Source organism: Heliconius melpomene, chromosome 16 (genome assembly GCF_056956725.1).
Source record: "Heliconius melpomene rosina isolate 202511_hmr_F chromosome 16, ASM5695672v1, whole genome shotgun sequence".
NCBI classification, from domain to species: Eukaryota; Metazoa; Arthropoda; class Insecta; order Lepidoptera; family Nymphalidae; genus Heliconius; species Heliconius melpomene.
The window spans coordinates 5,605,434-5,626,800 of record NC_140404.1 but is presented as its reverse complement, the minus strand read 5'-3'; the positions used below and the strand labels follow the sequence as shown (position 1 = coordinate 5,626,800).

Sequence of the window (21,367 nt, the reverse complement as noted above, 5' to 3'; positions counted from 1 at the left end):
ACGTTGGGCCATTCCCCACAGTTTTACTAGAAAGTAATCAATTATCGTTCTCTTGAAGTAAAATTTACGACTGGGCCACAACGTGATAGACTTAACAGAGTAGAGTAAGGAGGTAATAGATTTTATATACGAACTAGAATATAAAATACGTTTTAATACAAACTTTAGGTTTGCTAAAATGTTGAAGATCGATCTTAGTGATTGATTTCACGTACGTTAACTTCAATTTAGGAATATATCTTTGCCTTTTTGGAGAGAATGTGAATTTGATATGTACAATAAACAAACGAGACTATAAATCAGTATCTATTTGTTCTTATTATTTAATTACAGACTAGTTTTAACTGTGCTTTGTCCCTAGTCAAATAGAAATAAGTAGGTGTTATATTTACAATGGATTTTTCTAAGTGCCAGAGGTTGCTTGGATCGCCAATAAAGTGAGTTAAACAAATTTTGCATAAAGCTATAAGAAATATATTTTTTTATAGTTTACCACACTTATCAAGGCAGATGGAACCTGGAAACCTAGTGTTAAGGTTCTTCTATTCTTCACTTTCCATCAAACTCTGGAGGCCTCGTATTCTCGTTACCAGAGCAAAGAAATGAAACTATTAAATATTTCAGTCCTCCGGGTGGAAATCGAACCCATAACCATTGTTTTAACAGTTATGTGCCCCTGCGCTACGACGCCTACAGCATAAATATAATATGCATGTATTATACAAACTTTCCTATTAAATTATTGCATAGTTTATATGTTACAAGCTCATATCGTTCTTTTCTGAAGCTTTGCTGAAGTTTTCAGATATTTTGAGAAATAATTACAAATAATATATTGTATTGATGATCTCTATAAATTCTAAAGTAAATAACTTTTCATCTACGAGTATATAGAAGCACTGGGAGCGGATAATCTAATACTGCACAAGATTGGATGAATTCCAAAGCGCACTCATTTTTAATATATAGAAATGTCAATAATGACGTCAATCTAAAAATATTCTGATATTTGATAGCACACTCTCTTACATAATGTTCAAGCGCTTTGTATACTATAGAGATATATACATACTATAGAGATGTTATCATTCACGTCCTGACTTCTGCATTACATATAAAGAACTTGATAAGCATTTATTTCAACTCTTTGTATGTATATAGCAGAATAGGCAAATAGAACATAGTGTTGAGATATTCCGTTCTACGCTATACGTTCCATTTCAAGGGAGATATCGTGTGTTGAGTAATATCACATTTTAAAATTAAAAATTAAAATTAATTCCCTAGATTGGAATTCGAACTCTGAACCATCCGCCAGCGCGTATCATATTACCTGCTACAACCATTACACCACGATGGAGTCTATTGAAAACGTCAACCTTTTTTTATTAAAATCAACCAAAATACAATAATATAAAAGAAAAACTGACTACCCCAGAACCACTCGTTAAAAACTCGAAACGGCAATTGACCTGCAAACGATAAAATGCTTAAATAAATCACCCCAATGCTTCCTCCACAGATTTTCACGTAATAACAAGTCCACTTCGGGGGTAACCCCCTAATATATTACTTTGGATAATCGATATGTGACATTGGTATAGTAAGAACATTCCTTTCACCAATTTATGGGCCTGGGTCCATTTTGTGAGTCAACTCTCAATATTGTAAATACTATCTATGATTTACTGTTGATGAATTGTAACTACAATAGCGACAGGTTGCGAGTTCGATTTCCACTCGAGGTAATTAAATATTTATTTAAATTCATATTTTCATTTTTTCGTTGTGGTGTCGAGTCACTCCGCCACTCAACACGCCTCCAGAATTCGGCGGAAAGTGGGGAGCGGAGTGTCTTAAAACTAGGCTCCCTCTGCCTAGCCTGCTGCATGTAAGATACAGAGAGAATAGGAAAAAAAATACAATAGAGACCGTCGGCGCTGTAGTTACATAAGTTACAAGATCTTTTTCCAATCAACTTAACGACTCAAATTACAAATTGAAGACATTTTCCTCATTTCCCAAACTCAATTATTGACTATAAATTAATTTTTAACAAAAACAAAAACCGACTTCTAACAACGAACTAAAAAGTGAAAAATAATTATATAAAGATTTTATAATTTTGAAGTCGGTGCCAAGTAAAACAAACAGGCTAAGTAATTAGATATTGTAGTAAGGGTGTTGTAGCATTAGTTTGACACCGACTTCAAAATTATAAAATCTTTATATAATTATTTTTCACTTTTTAGTTCGTTGTTAGAAGTCGGTTTTTGTTTTTGTTAAAAATTAATTTATTTTACGATTTTTAGTGATGGGTAGATCTTAAAATGATGCTTCTTGAACGAGTGGTGATGGTGGTGGTAGTGGTTGTCAACGAGTGGTTGTGATTGTTCTATGTAAAACTTCATTTAATTAGCTATTATTTTTGTGCAAAGTTACATTTTGGTATATTGACAAGAACAAACATAAAAAGTATTCGGGTGAATTCGGAATCTCCCTTTTTTGAAGTTGGTTGAAAATGAGAACATCCTCTTTTTTGAGATTGGTTGAAAAGAAATGCAACGATTAGGAATCTCACTTCTGACATCAATTTAAAAAGTTTTTGCTTGTAACTATTACAGTATAATTAATTTTTGACCAAAAAAAAACAAACTTTCTCAATTTTCTCCGGATTCCATAATCGAAACCTAACCAAACTTTCACCAAATTATCCTTGAAGTGTAGTATCCTTTCAAATAAAAAAAGAATCATCAAAATCGGTTGGCGCGACATTGAGTTATTCGGCTATTAGTCGCGCATATGCATAATGCAAATTTAAGACTTATGTGATTTTCTCATGGATACCATTGTCAGACATGGACCAAAAAAAAATGGGACCATTCGGGAAGCTATACCTTTCAAATAAAAAAAAATATATCCAAATCGGTCCACCCAGTTAAAAGTTATGAGGTAACAAACATAAAAAAAAAAAAAAATAAAAAAAAAATAAAAAATACAGTCGAATTGATAACCTCCTTTTCTTACAGAAGTCGGTTAAAAATATAAAAATGTCATATTAAACGCATTTGGTACAGATAAAACTAACTAACCATTTAATATAAAATTCACATATTTCATACATATAAAAAAAAAAAGATATTAAATTACTTGCAAGAAGCAAATTATTTTATCTACTTATATAAAAACTTAAGGTCGTTCTGTAAAGGCGATATAGTTTGGGGTTCCATTCCCACTCGAGGAAATTAAATATTTAAAATTTTCATTTCCTCGTTCTGAGAACGAGTCAACACGCAACCAACAATGCCTACAGGATTCGGCGGAAAGTAGGAAACGGAAGTGTCATACACAGCATGAAGCTAAATATAGAAAATATAATTTTTACTATTCATGAGAGAAATTTTTTGTTTAGTCTTTATTCAATTTGGACACATTCTTAACTTTTGACGACAATACAAAATATTCTTACAATTTTATTTTTCTTTTGGAATCAACAAAGCAAGCCAGAATTTGAGGTAGCATTGAAGAAAAACACTTGACCCTTCGTCACGTCAAACACTTCTTATTGTGCGGCCTTTACGATTCTTGACAAAAGCTCAAATTATCCGTGAAAATCAACTGAAGAACGATCGAGTTGTTAACAATGCGGTGACAAGAAATACTAACCATATACAAGTAATATAAATTGGAAAAGTGTCTTCTAAATTATGAAAAATATAGAAAACAAATAATTTTTTATACATATCGAGACTATTTGCGGAGCAGGAGTAAACGTGCGACTGTAAACGCGAATCGTGGGTTCGATTCCCACTCGAGGAAATTAAATATCCAATATTTTAATTTCACGCTCTCTGAGAGAGAAAGCATGTCGTTAAGTTCCGCTACTCAACACGTAATACCTAAAAAATCGGTGGGAAGTGGGGAACGGATGTGCCGTAATGGGAAACGGAATGTTTAAACATTAGGTTTCCAGATTCCAAGCGGAGTGTGAAGCTAAAAAAAGTTAGGGAACCAAAGTCACATTGAAAAGTTAACTATAATAATATAAATAAGTATATAAATATAAACGTCCCAGATTTTCCTAAATAGAAACAAATGCGATAGCTGTCCATTTTCCAAAGTTTGGATATTGTGAAAGCTTGGCTTTAGGAAGATATATTCGACAGAAATCAGAATAACAAATATTTATTTCTTTAATCAAAATACATGACGCTTCGTGACGCAGTTGGAAACGTGAACAAACAACAAATAAACAACGTGATAGTAGTTATGTAAAAACTAATATGCGTGTTTGTATTTATTATTCTTATTTTCCCACGCAAAATAAGGTAAAATAAAATTTTTAAACTTAATTTAAAGCAAAATTTTAAAGTTTTGGAAAATTTTAACTTAGAAATTACTTCTTTATAAATATACAAGGGCAAAAAATACAAAAAAAAACTTAAAACTGCTGCAGCAAGACTTGAAAATTTTCTTCCGTTTAAAACTACCTCAAACGTAGAAAAAATTAAACTCTTTATAAAGCTTTTCTTTTTTTAGCGTCCCGCATGTTGCAAGATAAGTAGAGGGAGGACTGGCACTCTGCTCCCCTCTTACCGCCGAATCCTATAGGCAAAACGTTTTAAGTGACACGACTCGACACAAGAACGAAGAATTGAAAACATGATGTAGGTATTTCATTTCCTCGAATGGGAATCGTATCCACAACCTATCGCGCTTACACAGACGACTGGTCTCTATAAAGCTTTTGAACTTTTACGTATGTGGTAACAGGAAAAGGGTAAATTAGGATGTAGCCATTATTGCTCTCGTGTTTTCTTCTCACATTTAGTAAATGAGATTTCTAACACGCAAAGAACACATCACGGAAATGTTTAATCATATGTTTAATTCTAAAAGTTAAATCTGTTATATCATTAAAGTAAATGAGTTTTAACTTTTCGTTTTAAACCGTTCTTCTTTATCTCTTTATGGATTTCATAAATAAGGTATAACTTTTAATTTTCATCATAATGTGCCTTTTATGATATAGTTAGAATTCTAATTGAATAAAATTTCGCCGCTAGATTGATGCATATAAGTCGTTAATAACTGAAAACAAGTTTAATCTTGTTACTTTTTCTTACTATGCAATAAAAATTATTTAATTATAAACGATTTTTAAAGAAAAGATAAACGAATCGACTTAAATGAGACCTACTGCATTTTTGAGAAAGAAAATATGAGATGTTAATATTAGAATAGTTGACCATATAGTTAACTTTTAGACATGAACATACTTTATACAACACCTTCTAAACGAATCTTACCCAAGCATTAACGTTTAGAACCAATTCTATACACAAAAAAAAGGGGAATGACAAATCGAAGGAGGTAATGATGTGAGATGTATACATGAATGTCAGTCAGTTCCAAAAACTTCGATGTAACAGAAATGAATTGAGGATTTACTGTATCAAATATCTGATTGTATTATTTTTTATTTATATTCCTGAAACACATTAAATATGGATATTTTACTTAGGTTTATAGAAAAAATAAATTGAAAAAAAACCCATCAAGCAACTGATTGAAATTTTAGTAAACTTGATATTTTTGTAAATATAAATGAGAAATCCAGGCATCATCTGATTTGTATTATTTTTTCAGCTATCTATAATGTAGAGACTAGGCACTGTAAATTTTGGGTTAACACTTCGTTCTTTTTTTCAGTCCAAATGCAACGCCGCATGTTGCTTGTATACGTTATACAAGGACGGAGAAATAAAATTTACTAATTAACCAAATAGGAATCGAACCCACAATCATCGTGTTTACAGTTAAACACTGACAATATGTTTATAACTATATTATTTCTAAACACGTCTTAAGCGCACGCGCATCTAAATCCCGGGTTTCATCGTATGTACTCGTATATATTCTATTTTTACATCAACCTACATTTTTAGCAACGTTCATTAGGATGGTATTTAAAAATGTTATGCGAATTAACAGAAGCGGGTCGGTCACCGACTTTTCAGGTATTAGGTAAAGTGACCTACTGGGCTATTTGTTACCGCAATTTTTCTGGGAAAATGATATAATTTTTGGCTGTCTGACAGTTTGTTTAGTTAGCATTGAATCTTATAGGTTGTGCACGAAATATATGGCTTTGGAAGAATTTTTTATGTTTAAACTTCTAAACTAGAACTTGTTGTAAATATTCTTGTAATTTATCTTTTTCCTTGAAATAGAGAAATAAACTATATATGATTTAACTGATGTTCAATCGATTTTTTCAAAATTAGTATTTATTTAGATAATAAATACAAATGATTCAGCAATAATTTTTTTATTTCTACAAATTTTTGTTAACTTTCCGTATTTATTTTTCAATCTAGACTCTATAGAATACTAACGGTAGTAACAGTAATTAAAACAGTTCAGTTAATTTAGTTGTCCAACACACACTACATAGTCTATTCTGTATCAATTTTTTTAACTTTTTAAAACAACTGTTTTAATTACTATTTGTCTAAAATTCAAGTTTTTATTTTACTTACCTGAGCAATAATCACAAGTTTTCGTTGTCAATCGATTGGTAGCGCTACCTGTAAGCATACATAATATCTTTTAAAAGATGACTCTGATATATATAAATAATTATATAGTTTTATATACTAAGCAAATATTATTAGCTTAGACTGATTAAATATAAGATATTGTTTAATTATTAAAATTAGCTGAAACAAGGGCAACAACAGAATTAATTTATAATTAATGAGTCATACTAATGAAATAATTGCAACCATATGAAATAATATTAATGGTAAAAATAAAGATAAATTAATTTCACACTGTTTCTCGCGTATAGCAGGAAGTAGACAGACATTTAGTGTTAATACACTCCTCCCAGTTATCGCTTAATTTTTAATGTATTGCTCGGTGAGTGGCGAAACTTAACGCAGTTAAATAGTAAAACAATAAATAAAGAGATACATACAGTATTTGTTTTACTATCAGATAGATATTATAACTGTTTATAGGAATCATCACTTTATATTAACTAACACACGCGTATACGAGTGAATTATGTTCACGACCGCAAATCGACTTAGTTCACAAACTTCATCGATAAGTTTGGACTTGAATTCTCTAATTCAATGTGCAATTTGTCCACAGACGACTCGTTTCTAATCCGTGAACTTCCTTTATAGATTCTCTATTTAGAAGTTTATAAATGAAAAATAATATATATTTTCCATATTAACAAATTCCCCATATTTTTGCAGAGAACGCTGAAAGGATCTAAAATAGTAATAAAAATAGAAACTTTTTAAAGTTCAATTTAGCTTTTTGATATTATTATTCATAAGTAGCGTAATCTGACTGTAAACTGATTTAACTAAACTATTTTTTATGAGACTTTCTTTCTTCGTATTTAGATAAATATGAAATAACAAAAAAATATTCTATTAAATACCATAATTTTTTTGACAATTTATTAAGTGTAATATACCTAACCTAACAAATTTTCTTTAAATACACTTAAATACTACTAAATAAAAAAAAAGAAGCAGGCGAAGCCGCGGCTCCGCTACATAATAAACATACGCTTATTTTTCAAATATTTTTTTACCCAAAACTCAGTTTTATCTGAAACGTCTGCAGTCTTCATCTCTAATTAACCCTATTCCTCATCATTCACACGAGCATTCCGTCTGTCAACACGTGTTTCTGAGTTTCAAAGACATTTTTTTATTGCGCTCACATGTTTCACATATGGCTGAAACAAGTTTGATATCATTCTCACTTCGCTTATAGAATATTTGAAGAAGAAAAAAAATGTAAACGACCTTTTTTACGCCATGGTTAAATTCAAAGGATCGCCTATTATTGAAATAGATTGTAAAGATGATATATGTTTTTAATTCTTTGATGTGAAATATTAATGTCATATTAATTATAATATTTTAATGGAATATTATAGTATTCTGTTTTTAATATAATATGTTAACTACAGTGGTGCAGTGGGTCAAAGTAAGTAGTGGTCATGGGTTCACCCCTCGGGAAAATTTATTATTTCCATTTTCCCGCCCCAGTAAGACAAAACACGTTGTTCAGTTCCATCACTTAGTAGTCTTTAGGGTAGGTACTCTCTGTTATGATAATTTTATTATACTTTAGCTAATTCCCGCGAAGAAATGAAATATATCATCTCTTCAGTTCCACTTCCTCGCTTTAGTAACGAGGTAAAGTGCGGCGTTGAGTTTCGCCACGCAATGCCTCGAGAATTCTGCAGAAAATGGGGTACGTAAATGCCGTAAGGTTCCCTCTGGCACTCACTATGCTCGTTACCAATGTCCCCCAATATTTTATAAATATTATATTATTAAAAAACAAAATAAAATACGATACGGATACCATTAAATAATAAAAAATGCTATGAAAAAATAATGAAGACGTAGAAATATAATAACAATAAATCGCAGCTAGGAAATTGAGGATCCTTTACTTGAGACAAATAAATATTGTTCCGGGAATGACAAGAGCTTAGCGGTGAATAATACCGTCGATAAGCCGTTGTAACTTAAGCTTTGCAAGAAAAAATGTTATGTTAAGAAATATAATATTTTTACACCAGAATATGAGGTCAGTCGAGTCAAGTGCCAGTACGACAGGTTGTGGTTCGATTCCCTTTCGAAGAAATTAAGGATTTAGGTAATACTTTCATTTCTTCGCCACTCAACACACAATTCCGCCGAAATTTCTTTCCATTAATTTATTTCCTTTTTAATATTCGGAAATCGAAAATAATTTTTAAATCAAAAATATAAAAAAGTAAATATTAAACTTACTGGCGAATGTCTCATAAAATTCAGTCGTTTCAAAGATTACAAATAAAAAAATAAAACCAGCGAAACGGACGAGCTTGAAAAAATATGTTAAAATATACGTTAGCTTTTACTTCAAAGGTTCGGTGAATTTTGAAACTGTTTAAGTGCGAGTCGACTCGCTCATAGAGAGTTTCGTAGTAATTCCAGGATTGTAGGTCGACGAGAGAGAGACGAGTACGAGTTATAAAAATTAACAAACTAAAGTTTGCAATTTAATCTAGACAGATACTTATAGATACTTGAGAATTTATTTATTTATTTTTGAAAAAAAAAAAACAGGGATTCTTGAAGAAAATTCGGAAAAAAAGCCCGATTGTAGGTTCTGCCTGTTGTTCTGTCTTGTGTTTTTTTTCCTTAATGTGTCTGTCTTTGTATCATATAATAGTTTAATACTATCAGTTTATAAATCTTGCAAATAACACATAAATAAAAATCTTTTTTAAATAAGCAAGTTTTTAAGCTTTAACCTTTTCCGTCGATCGCGTTACATTCTGTATATGCACGCCGATATTAATTCAACGGCGATATTAATTCATGTAATTGACGTTGTGAAAATATATCGCGCACAAGTCAATCGACACTTATTTCCCTCGAGGAGGGCAATTTATCCTCTCTCAGTGCCATAATGTATGTGACATATAGAATAAAAAATATTTAAAAATACACTGTTATGCATATTTTTCATTATTAGTACATTTTGAAGGATTCAGTAGTAAGGTTTTTAAATTAATTATAATTTAGTGTTATTTATAATTTATAATCTGTATGTTCGAATATATTGTTTAAATGAAAAACATGTATTTATCACCTCTACATACACAGTTTTATACTAAAACCAAGCTACTTCCATCCATCCATCCATCAGTCTTTTAAAGTCCACTGCTGGACATAAGCCTCCTCCAATGCTCGCCACTCCGCCCGGTCCTGTGCCCTTTGAATGCACCAGGTTCCCGCCGTCTTCTTGAGGTCATCGATCCACCTGGTTGGAGGGCGGCCTGTATTCCTTTTGCCGAGGCGTGGTCGCCATTCGAGGATCTTTCTTCCCCATCGGTTGTCGGTCCTCCTGACAATATGGCCCATTGCCACTTCAGCTTCCAGATTTTGAGAGTTAAGTTACTTATAAATCTGTTAAATTGAAATTTAAAAAAAAATCTTTCATACTATCAGAGTTCAGCAAAAATTTTCAATAGATAAAAGATAGATTTTCTATAGAATATACCAAGCGTGTAACGTCACGTGAAAAGTATAGTCTTTTCTAATAAAAATTCCAGAAATTATAGCCTCGTCCAAAACAAATGTTTGGATTGCCCACATAAATGTTGGTCCCGGTCTGATTAAAACGAGAGCGACTCTAAACAACGGGAGGTACTAAATCAAATGCTAAATCGTTTCCTGGTTTGACATAATATGTACTTGTGTAACCAAAATGTACTGCGAATAGCATAATACGAAAACAGTAAACAGTATTTATTGGCAAGATCTGTTTTAGATAGATTAAGGTGTATTATTTTGTATTGTAGCGTCTCTTTTGTATAAATCAACTTCATACTGTATCCCGGATGCTGTAAGGTAGGCAGAGGGAGTGTTGAGTGGCGGAACCCAGCCTCGGCACCAGAGTGAAGAAATAAAAATATGAAATATTCCATTTCCTCGAGTGGGAATCGAGTCCACAACCTGTCGCCTATACAGTCACACAGTTGCAGCCTTGAGAAACTGGCTTCTATTTTCTTATCTATTTGTATCTAAATATTTTTTTTATCTTAATAATAATATTTAGTTAATAGAGCCTATAGATGTAATTTATTTATATTTATTAACAGTTATCGTAAACAACTTGTCGCCTACAATTTCCAATGTGGCGAAGTTTCGTTTTGAAATATCGTTTTTGTTTGTCCTATACGCTTGCTAGAGTACCTAGTATATAGTCATACAATTGCGTCTTTACGCCACGAATGGCTTCTAAACTCAGTAATAGAAAAAATTAAATGAAGAAACTTAATATACTCGTATATATGTCTCGTCGTTACTTCCATTTATAATAGATTCTGTTAATAGATTGGTAAAATTCATTTGAAGTAGGTAACTATTTAAAAACTAAATATATAATTAAATATTTTAAATTATGTAGTTTTCAAATATTAAACAGTTTAACATAGTCAAATGTTCATTCTGGTTCCGAATAGATTTAATAATTTCGTAGTTCGCGTACCGCTTGTGCTGAAACAATACTTGTAGAGCGGCGATACTCAATGACGTTGTTAGTTTAAACGAGTTTAGATTGACTTTACTTTATTCCCATACTTCAACATAAAATAATCTAAAGTTGGAAATTATGTTTTACGGTTTTAATTTATAAAATTATATTATAGGGATTTAGGAACATAGCTACTAAATGTTGTTTATTATTTGAAAATATCATATCAGCTTCACGCTGTTTCCCGCACACAGCAGGGTAGGCAGATAGAACCTAATGTTAAGACACTCCGTTCTCCATTTTCCTAATTACTATCAAACACTTGTGCCCCTTCGACACAACTGGCTTCGCTTCAAAATTATGTTTTTAAGATCTAGCTATAAAACTATATCATTAAACGTTGTTTATTTGCAAAGTAATATATATTCTAGTTTGTGGATTGCGTGATATTTTGTCTGAAGAAAAGAATGAAATGTAGTAATACTCAAATTATTGTCTCTAAAAATCATTTTTACCAAGTTGTTTTTTCAACTTAGTGCTTGGTATAGGTTGTTAAATATTATTTATGAATTCTAAGTAAATTGATTAGCCTGACTATTTTATAATTATGATTTTGCTATTTAGTTGGTAAGCATAAATTAGTGATGACAACACAAAATTGTAGACCACCTTCCACAATGCAGGGGTACGAGTTCCGTTACGTTTGTAAATATTTTCCTGTTTCTTAGTATGTGAAAAACATAACTTATTAATAATTAATAAATTTTAAAACATTCGAATATTGTTTAATTTTACAGCTTCATATTGTATCCCGCATGTAACAGAAGAGACAGAGGGAACCTAGTGTTAAGACACTACTTTCCACTGATGATTTTGAGTCATTGCGTGTTGCGTGAAGCTGATAAAAAGTAATACATCCATACTATAGGTGTATATATACGTACGCATATTAAATATACATCAAACATAACCAATAAGTATGAAATTGAAATGTACGACGAGCACAATCGTCGAGCGGTTGATGAAAAACTAACAGCACTATTCCGTTTCAATGTAACCTTTATTAGATTTATAGCGGTTGAGATGTGATACCACTATTTAATATGATCTTATTTATTTTACACTAAATGAGTAAAATTAAAAATCCAAATTTTGTGGAGAAATTGTCCAAATTTATTTAACTCACAGATACGTGAAGAGAAAATAATCACAGAAGGAAATAAAGAAATTTAAATAAATACCAATAGAAAATACAAGCTAAACTAGCACGTAATAACAAGAAGTTAAGGTTGAGAATTGAATGCAAGCTAAGAGAGCAATGGATACACAAGTGAATGTCGCAAGCGATTCTAGCCGACTCTTTAAACGTGGCGATGCTAGCTAGCAGCCTACGACACGCATAGCAAAAAAACTCGGAACAGGTTTGAATTGTTCCAATGCGCTGCGTGCGGATGATTTTAGTAAATGTAATAATATTAATTTAGAATAAGTAATGTTCCCTACAGATTCACATTGTACCCTCACAGCAGGGCAAAGGCACCTTAATGCTTAGTATAAAATGAACGTATTTATTTACTAGTGGGCCCGCGCGGGGCTACGCCCGCTTGAAATAGAAATATTAATAAAGAAATTGATAACTAGAGATTCAGTCAACTCAGTATAACCGTTGTATAAAATAAATGTTACGGCAATTACCAAATTTGTCGAACTAAATACTTTAAATAGATATATTTTTTTTATTTATGAACCGATTGTAATAAAATAAACCCTATATCGGAAGCTTGTCTCCAATCCAATGGTGAAAACCGAATCTAAATCGGTTAAGCCGATTCTGAGATCAGTGATTACAACCGCACAGGGAAACAGGCAAAAATTTTAAAAATCATTGTTTTGGGTTCTACTACGTTAATAAAGGTAAATAACATTTTTTTCAAATATCTTCCAAGTACAGACACCGACCCTCTTACGATTTTATTATAAGTATAGATTTTACTTAGTTCCGTACCTCAAAAGGTAAAAACGGAGAATCCCTTGAAGTAAAGAAAAAATCGAACTTCTTAGTCAACGCAATATAAAGTTTGTGTGTTATCACGTAAAATGATTCAAAATTAATATACATTTCGTAGAAAAAAGTATTATAAACTTTTATTTCTAATTAATTTCAAAAAAATAAAAAATATGTTATAGAAGCCAAAGGGCTTTTATAAAACGTAATATAATTCAAATAGCATAGTTTGCCCCAACGGCTTAGGCGCCATAAAATTTAAAGTCATTCCTTCAATTTGTCTAAGGAGATTTAAAGTGTAAAACTAAATAGTTTGGTTGGATCTTTAATATAATAAAATTTCGAGTAAAAAGAAAAAGTTATAAGTACTTTGAAATTAGTTTCAACATTGGCTACGATTTAACTATAAAAATAAAATTGTCCCGCTCGTACATTATCTAAAGAAACATTCAAGTTTTATATTTTATGCAAATAACTGATTCAACAAATTTTACAGTTAATAAGAAAATCTTAAGGACTGTGTATTTAATTTGAAATTTGATTGGTTTTAGTTTTCTTTTTTCAATATTTTGAATCAAGTTTGTATATTGTAAATACCTAATAGGACTAATTTTAAAATTAAGTAAAAGTAATATAACGAGCATGTGTCGACAAAGGGGCCATTTTATTCTTATCTAAGTTGAACTATTTAATATTGAAATTGTTTAGCTTGAGAAAAGTTTACGTTATGAAAGGAAATGTTTAAATTAATAAAATCTAGATTATATACTCACAGTCAATGGTATGTCTATAACACAATTAACACTGAGTCACAGAGAAAAGAGAAGCGTCTGCCCAATATTAGCTAGCGCTTTGGGTTAGAGTGAGAGAGGAGGTGCTTGCCTGCCGCTGCCGTGCTGTTGCTATACGTGAGAGAAAGGGAAGCCAGACAGATTGGCGCCGTAACGATGCGTTACGTAACGAAACGTTTTACCCTCCCTTAAGAACTTATCACTTCTAAACTTCTTATCATCGTAGCTGGTAAAATAAAGCCTCTTAAATAACAACATTATTATCATCTTAACGCCATTGTTTTATTCACAGCAGTAAATCCTTGTTTATTATAAATATCTTTTAAAGTAATCTTAGAGTAAGGTAGTGAAGTTATCGCATACATTTCGAAGTTTACTTTGTAAATAAAAGATAACTTAGTTCATGTGAAATAATGTTTAAAATTGAGAGTAGTCGTGACATAGCGACATTTGTTAATTCGATTCCCACTCAAGAAAATGAAATATTGAATATTTTTATTTCCTCGCTCTGATAACGGGGCAAAGCGCGGTGTTGAGTTCTGCCACTCAACATCCACTTTCTCAAGATCTCAGGGGAAAGAGGGGAACAGAAATGTCTTAACACAAGATTCTCAGGATACCGCTGCTATATGCGGGATACAGCTTGAAGCTGAATAGAATAGAAGTTTAAAATAAGATGAAAGGTTAAAATATTTGGACAAGATAAATGATAGGAAGGTGATTAAGTTGTTTTGTTGTGCGGTTTGGAAACGGGAAATTGATTACAGCGATTAAAGTATCTATAGCAGCAGATTGTTCGCGTTACTTCGAGAATACCTAAAGGCTGGTTACAGAGACATTAATCACTATGTAACAATTGAGATTACAAATTCTTGGTGACCATGATAAATTGAGCAGTTACTTTTGTCTCCTGGGAAATGTTTTAATTTTTATATGGCATATTTAATTTGTGTATATATTGTACCCTACTCGGAAGAGAGCAAAGAAATTATGCGCTCACAGGTTAGATATTATATTTTTTCATAGATATTAGATATTAGCATATAACTAGGTGTAAAGTGAGAAATAGAGTGCCTTAACACTGTTTTCTGACTAGGTTCCTCCGCCTACCCTGTTTGTTTTTGTTTTTTAAGTTAAAAAAGTATACATATTCTTTGCGGTAGCTCCTCAAAAACTATGTTATACTAATTGTAATGCCATAGTTTGAAGAAAATAATGTAGCATTTTTGTAGTAAGTACTTGTTCCAGGAATAGAGAAACTTCTAAATTCGTGGTATCAAACAGATTTAGAACTTCCAGATGAACTCGCCCCCGACGCCATTATACGACCACGCTGACGTCCTGCCCGAGGCAATCGGTCATCGCCTATACCGATTTGTGGGGGCCGCACACCATTTAATTTCAAACCTTTTCCTGTCTTTGTGTTATTAGCTATTATATAAAGAGAAAGTTTATCTGAGGCGTCATATAAAATATAAATTTAAATAAATATTTATTTACTTAAATTTATATTTCCGTTTCTTCGCTCTGGTATCGAGGCAAAAGCGTGGCGTTTAGTTCCGCCGCTCATCACGCACTCTGCTCCCTACTTTCCGCCGAATTATGGAGGGTGTGTTAAAATCTTAAAAATATAAAAATGTATTTGACATCCCATATTAAGAATAACGATGATAAATTTCGATTTTCAAGTAAGGTTGTAAATAAATTTACTTGTTCATAAAAGCTTCATCCATCATAATATAAGAGTTTTCCTGTTTTCGGGAACGCGTTGTACGAAATTTAACATGGAGCTTTTCAGTTCGTGTCAACTTGGCTGCGCTTACAAAGTCAACCTTTAATGTGTGTATTTTAAGTCAGTTAAGTTTTAATTATTAGTTAATCTACTAACCAGACCCTTGGTACCTTAAAAAAGATAGTTTTTAAAACATATGAAGACAGTCAAATACACAAGAAAACATATAAGAAAAGTCAGAAAAGGAATGAAACAAACCTGAATACGTATGACATACAAATATCCAACGTATCTGAGTAAAATATTATTATTTTGTTAGGGTTATTTTTTCCAGTTCGAGGCCAGTCGTGGTGTAAAGGCACAAGGGTACGACTGTAAGCGTGACATGTTATGGGTTCGATTACCAGTCGAAGAAATGAGAATATTAAATTTCAAGCAATAAGCAATACCAGAAACAACAATGGAAAGTGGAGAAGGGAGTGTTTTAACACTAAGCCTTTGTCTTCCTTACCTAGCCTGCTGTGTGTAGGCTACAGCGTGACGTTAAAAAAATGTTGATTTTTATATTTTTTATAATATTCTATATCTTAAGAAGTCCTTGTATATTGTGAAGTTGGAATACTTCATAATGATGTTAATAACTAATAACAGCTCGTAAGTTAAAGAAAATAGTGTGAGCTTAGAGCAAATAACGTGTCTACAGTCTGGCAAGTATACTGGACACCAAAGTTTCTAGTGCTTTTTCATGTTTTTGGATTTTGATTCAAATAAATTAAAAACAATTATACTTTTTGCAACTGTAAGAAAATTATATATCTTGTGGCTTAATGTAGGTATATACTAAAAATCCTATCCTATATCTTATAAAACAAAGTCGCTTTTTGTGTCTGTCTGAACTTTCTAACTCTTCTTCTTCTAAACCACCCAATGGATTTGGATGCGGTTTTCACCATTAGGTCGAGTATTTCTCAGGGAAGGTTTATATATAGTTTATTATTTGTACATTCTTATGTAAATTAACATAAATACGATAAATGTGTATAAAGTCCTACCCGCTGAGACACTTTGGCACATGCGCTGCTTTAATGATAAATACTACATGAAAAAAATGTACTGGAGTATTGTTTCTCTTAATAAGATCTACAAAAAAGTCCAGGATGGCATATTCGTATCTTTTAAGAATAACGTGTAGTGATCATATTTCTGTCTAAAAATAGTAATTTCAATATATTTTTTATTGTGAGGGATATTTTTCCATAATGGTATTAATCCTTATCCTTTAAAATACTTTATTAAATTTCTACGTTAAACGACGGTAAAATTTGCTTTTTACAATATTTCGAAATTGCGAATAGTTTTAGAGAAAAACGCATTTAATTATTGACACATCACGCCGTTCACACATCAACTGTATCGAGTCAAGTTTCACTTATCCCTTACTTTCAGCATATAAATAAGTATATTAGTTACGTTGGCCATTTAATGTAGATCAAAACTATCTTTTCTGTTTTTCATTTTAATAAGTACTTTAGAAGTTGTTACAATATCAAAAAATCCTTGCTGCGAAACGCGCCTCGCGACGTTATGCTTATACAAGCGAGTCCGCCGCGCCCACCTGCCTTACACGCATCGGTGGTTCAGTGGTAGAATGCTCGCCTGCCACGCGGGCAGCCCGGGTTCAATTCCCGGCCGATGCATTCTATTTAATTTTCGTCACAGGGAGCCACGTAGTGCTTGCTTTGCATCAGAGACAGAATACCCTCTTCAGCATTAACCACAAGCTCGAAAAAAAAAACCCGCCTGCCTTTATAGCAACGAAGATTTAGCCAATGTCATTTAACTATCTAAAAGTAGTAATTTAAATATATTTTAATAAGTACTTGAAAAGATTAGTAGCACAGATTTAAAATTACGGTACCTACTAAAAAATCCTTGCTGTGTAAAACAATTGGAAAATCCTTATTGAAACTACGAAAATGCGGGTTGCATTAGGGTTTAATTAATTTTCACATTATCTTAAGTGCTTTGCAAACATACATTATATTAATAATCCAGTAGTAAAAGCGGGCGAAGCCGCAATAGGTTCGCTAGTATATAATAAAACCTTTATACTCTTCCTATATATAACATATACCTAAGTAAAATTAAAGTATCAATTAAATTGAAAATAATCGTGATTTTTCAAGTGCATGTAATTTTTTAAACGATACTGTTTGTTCGGACTAATCTCCGGAACAGCTGAACTAACTATTATATATAGAGAGAGGAGAAATTAAATACTTTTTTTACTACATTTTATAATTTCAAATATATAATAGAGAATAATGACAGGAATAATTATAAAGTCTCAATAATAATACTTTTACTAATTTTAATAAATATATATAATAAGTACTATATATGTAGATAAATAAGTAAATTATTTTTCTCTAATAAAGTAAAACACATACGAAAAACTGTTTGACATGTTTTTTTTTTTATCAAAAACCGACCTAAAGCGGAATTATAGTCATTTGTCCTTCTCAACGTTGGTAACTCGCACATTTAAATTTTCATGTGGGACTTAAATAAATTAGAATAATATTTAAGGATGGAAATGTCAAATATTTTGTGAAAAGTATTTTCTGTTTAATGTTTTATAGTTTTTTTAGGTTTACCGCTTGTCTCTGATATTGCAGGGTGGGCAGAGAGAACCCAGTGTTAAGACACTTCGTTTTTGGCTTTCTGTCCGAATTGTACACTCGAGGAAATGGGCGATTCTGATTCGCACTTGACTGTTTTTTTAATATTTTATTATAACAAAAACAAATAATTAATAATTCATATTTTTATTATAATCACGCACAGCCAAATTATTATTTCTGAAAAATGGACATATTCCAAGAGCTCCATAAATTTTACAAAGAACCCAAACAAAATTACCCAAAGTAATGAAGGGAACAATTAATCTTATCTTAATCCCGGGGTTATTTTTCTCACTAATTTTTAGGTAATCGCTTATCTGATACACCCTTGTCTCATTTATATCGCGCCTATCAATCTAGAGGGTAGAATCGCAAAACCTTCATTAGGGAACTCAAATAATAAAAAAGTTTGCTTTTTTTAGTTTGTTTTATTTAACTTTAGTTGTATTGGCTTAATTGAAATGAAAAAGATATATAATTATCACTTGTTGTATATATATTATGCATATATACATACATATATTGCATAAAGATGGAAATTTAAATATTCTATGACTACAGATATAATATACTCCAGATGCCTATCCATTTAGAGTTTTTACAAAATTACAATTATTAAGACGGATGAAGTACATGCAAATCACCTTCTCACTTGGAAAAAAATATACACCTTCGATTAAAATTCGCATAAATATAAACACTTAAGAGAGAGGTTTTAGAGGTCGTAGCGCAGAGGCACAAGCGTGTGACTGTAATCGCGTCAGATTGCGGGTTCGATTTCCACTCGAGGAAATTACATAATGAATATTTTTATGTCCTCGCTCTGGTAAAGAGCGTACATTCTCCAGAACTTTCCAGAATACAGGGAAAAGTGGGAAATGGAAGTGTCTTAACGAGAACGGAGTCTCTTAACACTACGTTCCAAGTTTCCTTCTATCCACTCTGCTGTGTGCGGAATACAGCCTGTAGCTAAAAAAAACAGTTTTTTTATTAATTAAAAACAAATCTTAAATGTTTACATTTCCCTAAAAGGTTATTATTTTTATTCATCTCAGCACATTTACTCGTACTTGCCAACCTACTAAAAATGTAAAGCTCATTGAGACTTAATTGTTTTACGGACAGTATCAAATTAGATTCATTAGCGCTTCTCTTGTTGTTCCCGGAAGTATTAAAAGGGATTTCAGAGACTTTTATATTTACAATTATTTAAGTATATTATAAGACGATTAATGATGACGATAATTGGGTAAGTTTTTTCATCAGCTTCACGCTATATCCCGCATATAGCAGTGTACGCAGAGGGACCAGAGTGTTAAGAGTTTCCACTGAATTCTGGAGGCATTGTGTGTTGTGTCGAGGCGAAGCGTGGCGTTGAGTTACGCCACGCTTCGCTTCGACACCAGAGGGAAGAAATGAGAACATTAAATATTTCATTTCCTCGAGTGGGTACTGAACCCAAAACCTGTCGTGTATTGCGGCCCTGCACCACGACTGGTCTGTATGTGGAAATTATTAAGTTCTGATGTATGTGTAAATTAAATTACGTAAAGCTTTGCTCGCTCGTGTCCATATACTATGTAGCTACTATTATCAATTTCATTTTTTGGGGGGTACGCACAAAAATCACAACAATTTTTTTATACTTTATGGAGATAGCAGTAGATCAAACAAAAGAATATCAACGATACTTACTATTTGCTTTGAAGAAGTAAAACCTATATATATTATATCTTTCTTGACGGAAACCCAACCAGAGCGAGCGACAAAAAATATCAACATTTTTTTTTAATCATCCTGAAAGATGCTAAAAATTCAAAAATATGGTTGCTTAAATCTATATCAATTTAACGACTACCGTCTCGACCTAAATCGAAAACCAATTAATAACTTTGGGTATTTAATTAGGACAGTGCTGAATTTGTGTGTACAAACTGTTCTCAAAGTTTGAGCGTCCTAGCATTTGGAACGGAGATAAACAAATTTCATTTATTAAATACGTTGACCTAGAGTTCATCCCTCTTTAAGGGTGACTCGACCTCAATTCTACTGTTATACAGGATTCAAACCCGCATACAGAAGGTTAGGCAGAGGGAACATAGTGTTAAATCTTTTCGTTCCCCATTTTCTGCCGAGAGTAGAGGCAATTCGTGTTGAGTGGCGCAACTTCACCCTAAGTTTTGTCTCGACACCAGAGCCAGGAAACGAAAATATTTCATATCCTGTCACAACCTGTCACGTTTACTAATTTTGTTTTACAGAAAATCAAAATTCATTTATTAAATACATTGACCTAGGGTTCATCCCTCTTTAAGGGTGAGTCGACCTCAATCTTCTGCTGTACAGGGTTTAAAAAGTAATTTCATTTCCTATCATAAATTAGATCCAGGTTTAAACGTCGCGAGGACGAAAGGGCAAATTGCTTGCAGGCAGTTAAAAGCACACTTATGCTAATTTTATTACTGAACTCCAACAATATTCAGGTTTTTAGTGTCAAAGAGATTAAGGGTTTAGTCGTTTGTTTGTTTGTTCATATGTAAAATTATGTTAACATTAGCTGCAATTAGTGTCTTTGAGATTTGCTTCTTCATTTAATTTGACAAACGGATATATATTTTAAAAATACTAATATAATTTTGTTTTACACAATTTATAGTAATATGAATGTAATTCAAATATAGAACTTCCATTTCAGGAAATTGGGGATCGAAGTGTTTGAACACTAGAAAGAAACCCCTACTCTGTTATATGCGGGATACAGCTAAACCTAAAAAAATAGCTTAGCACACTTTTAGTAATAATTGGAAGATTTGAAAATAAAATGGAAAATGGAGTGATTCGTCAATAAACGCACGATATAAATTCGTATCTATATCCACGATTGGTAGATAGACAATAAAGAAACTATGTACTTAAAAAAACAGATATTTATACTGGCAATAAATATGCAAATATTTTCAAATGAAATTAAAGCTCAAACATCTTTTGCCAGTACTAAAAACTTTTCTATTTCAATTAGTTAATTGGGCCTGTTAGTAAATATACAAAGTATAACTAACTGGGAACAATTCGGAGGCAAGTTATA

At 32.0% G+C, this 21,367-nt stretch overlaps 1 protein-coding gene across 1 annotated transcript in view; it reads right to left on the bottom strand.

Annotated features, from left to right (window-relative positions):
- Window positions 1-21,367, bottom strand: part of LOC146530791 (G-protein coupled receptor moody) — a 79,702-nt gene that overhangs the window by 26,313 nt on the left and 32,022 nt on the right. The window contains exon 2 of the mRNA XM_085199211.1: window positions 6,543-6,590. The gene's annotated coding sequence lies outside the window, so the exon portion shown is untranslated. The remainder of the gene's footprint in view (window positions 1-6,542; window positions 6,591-21,367) is intronic.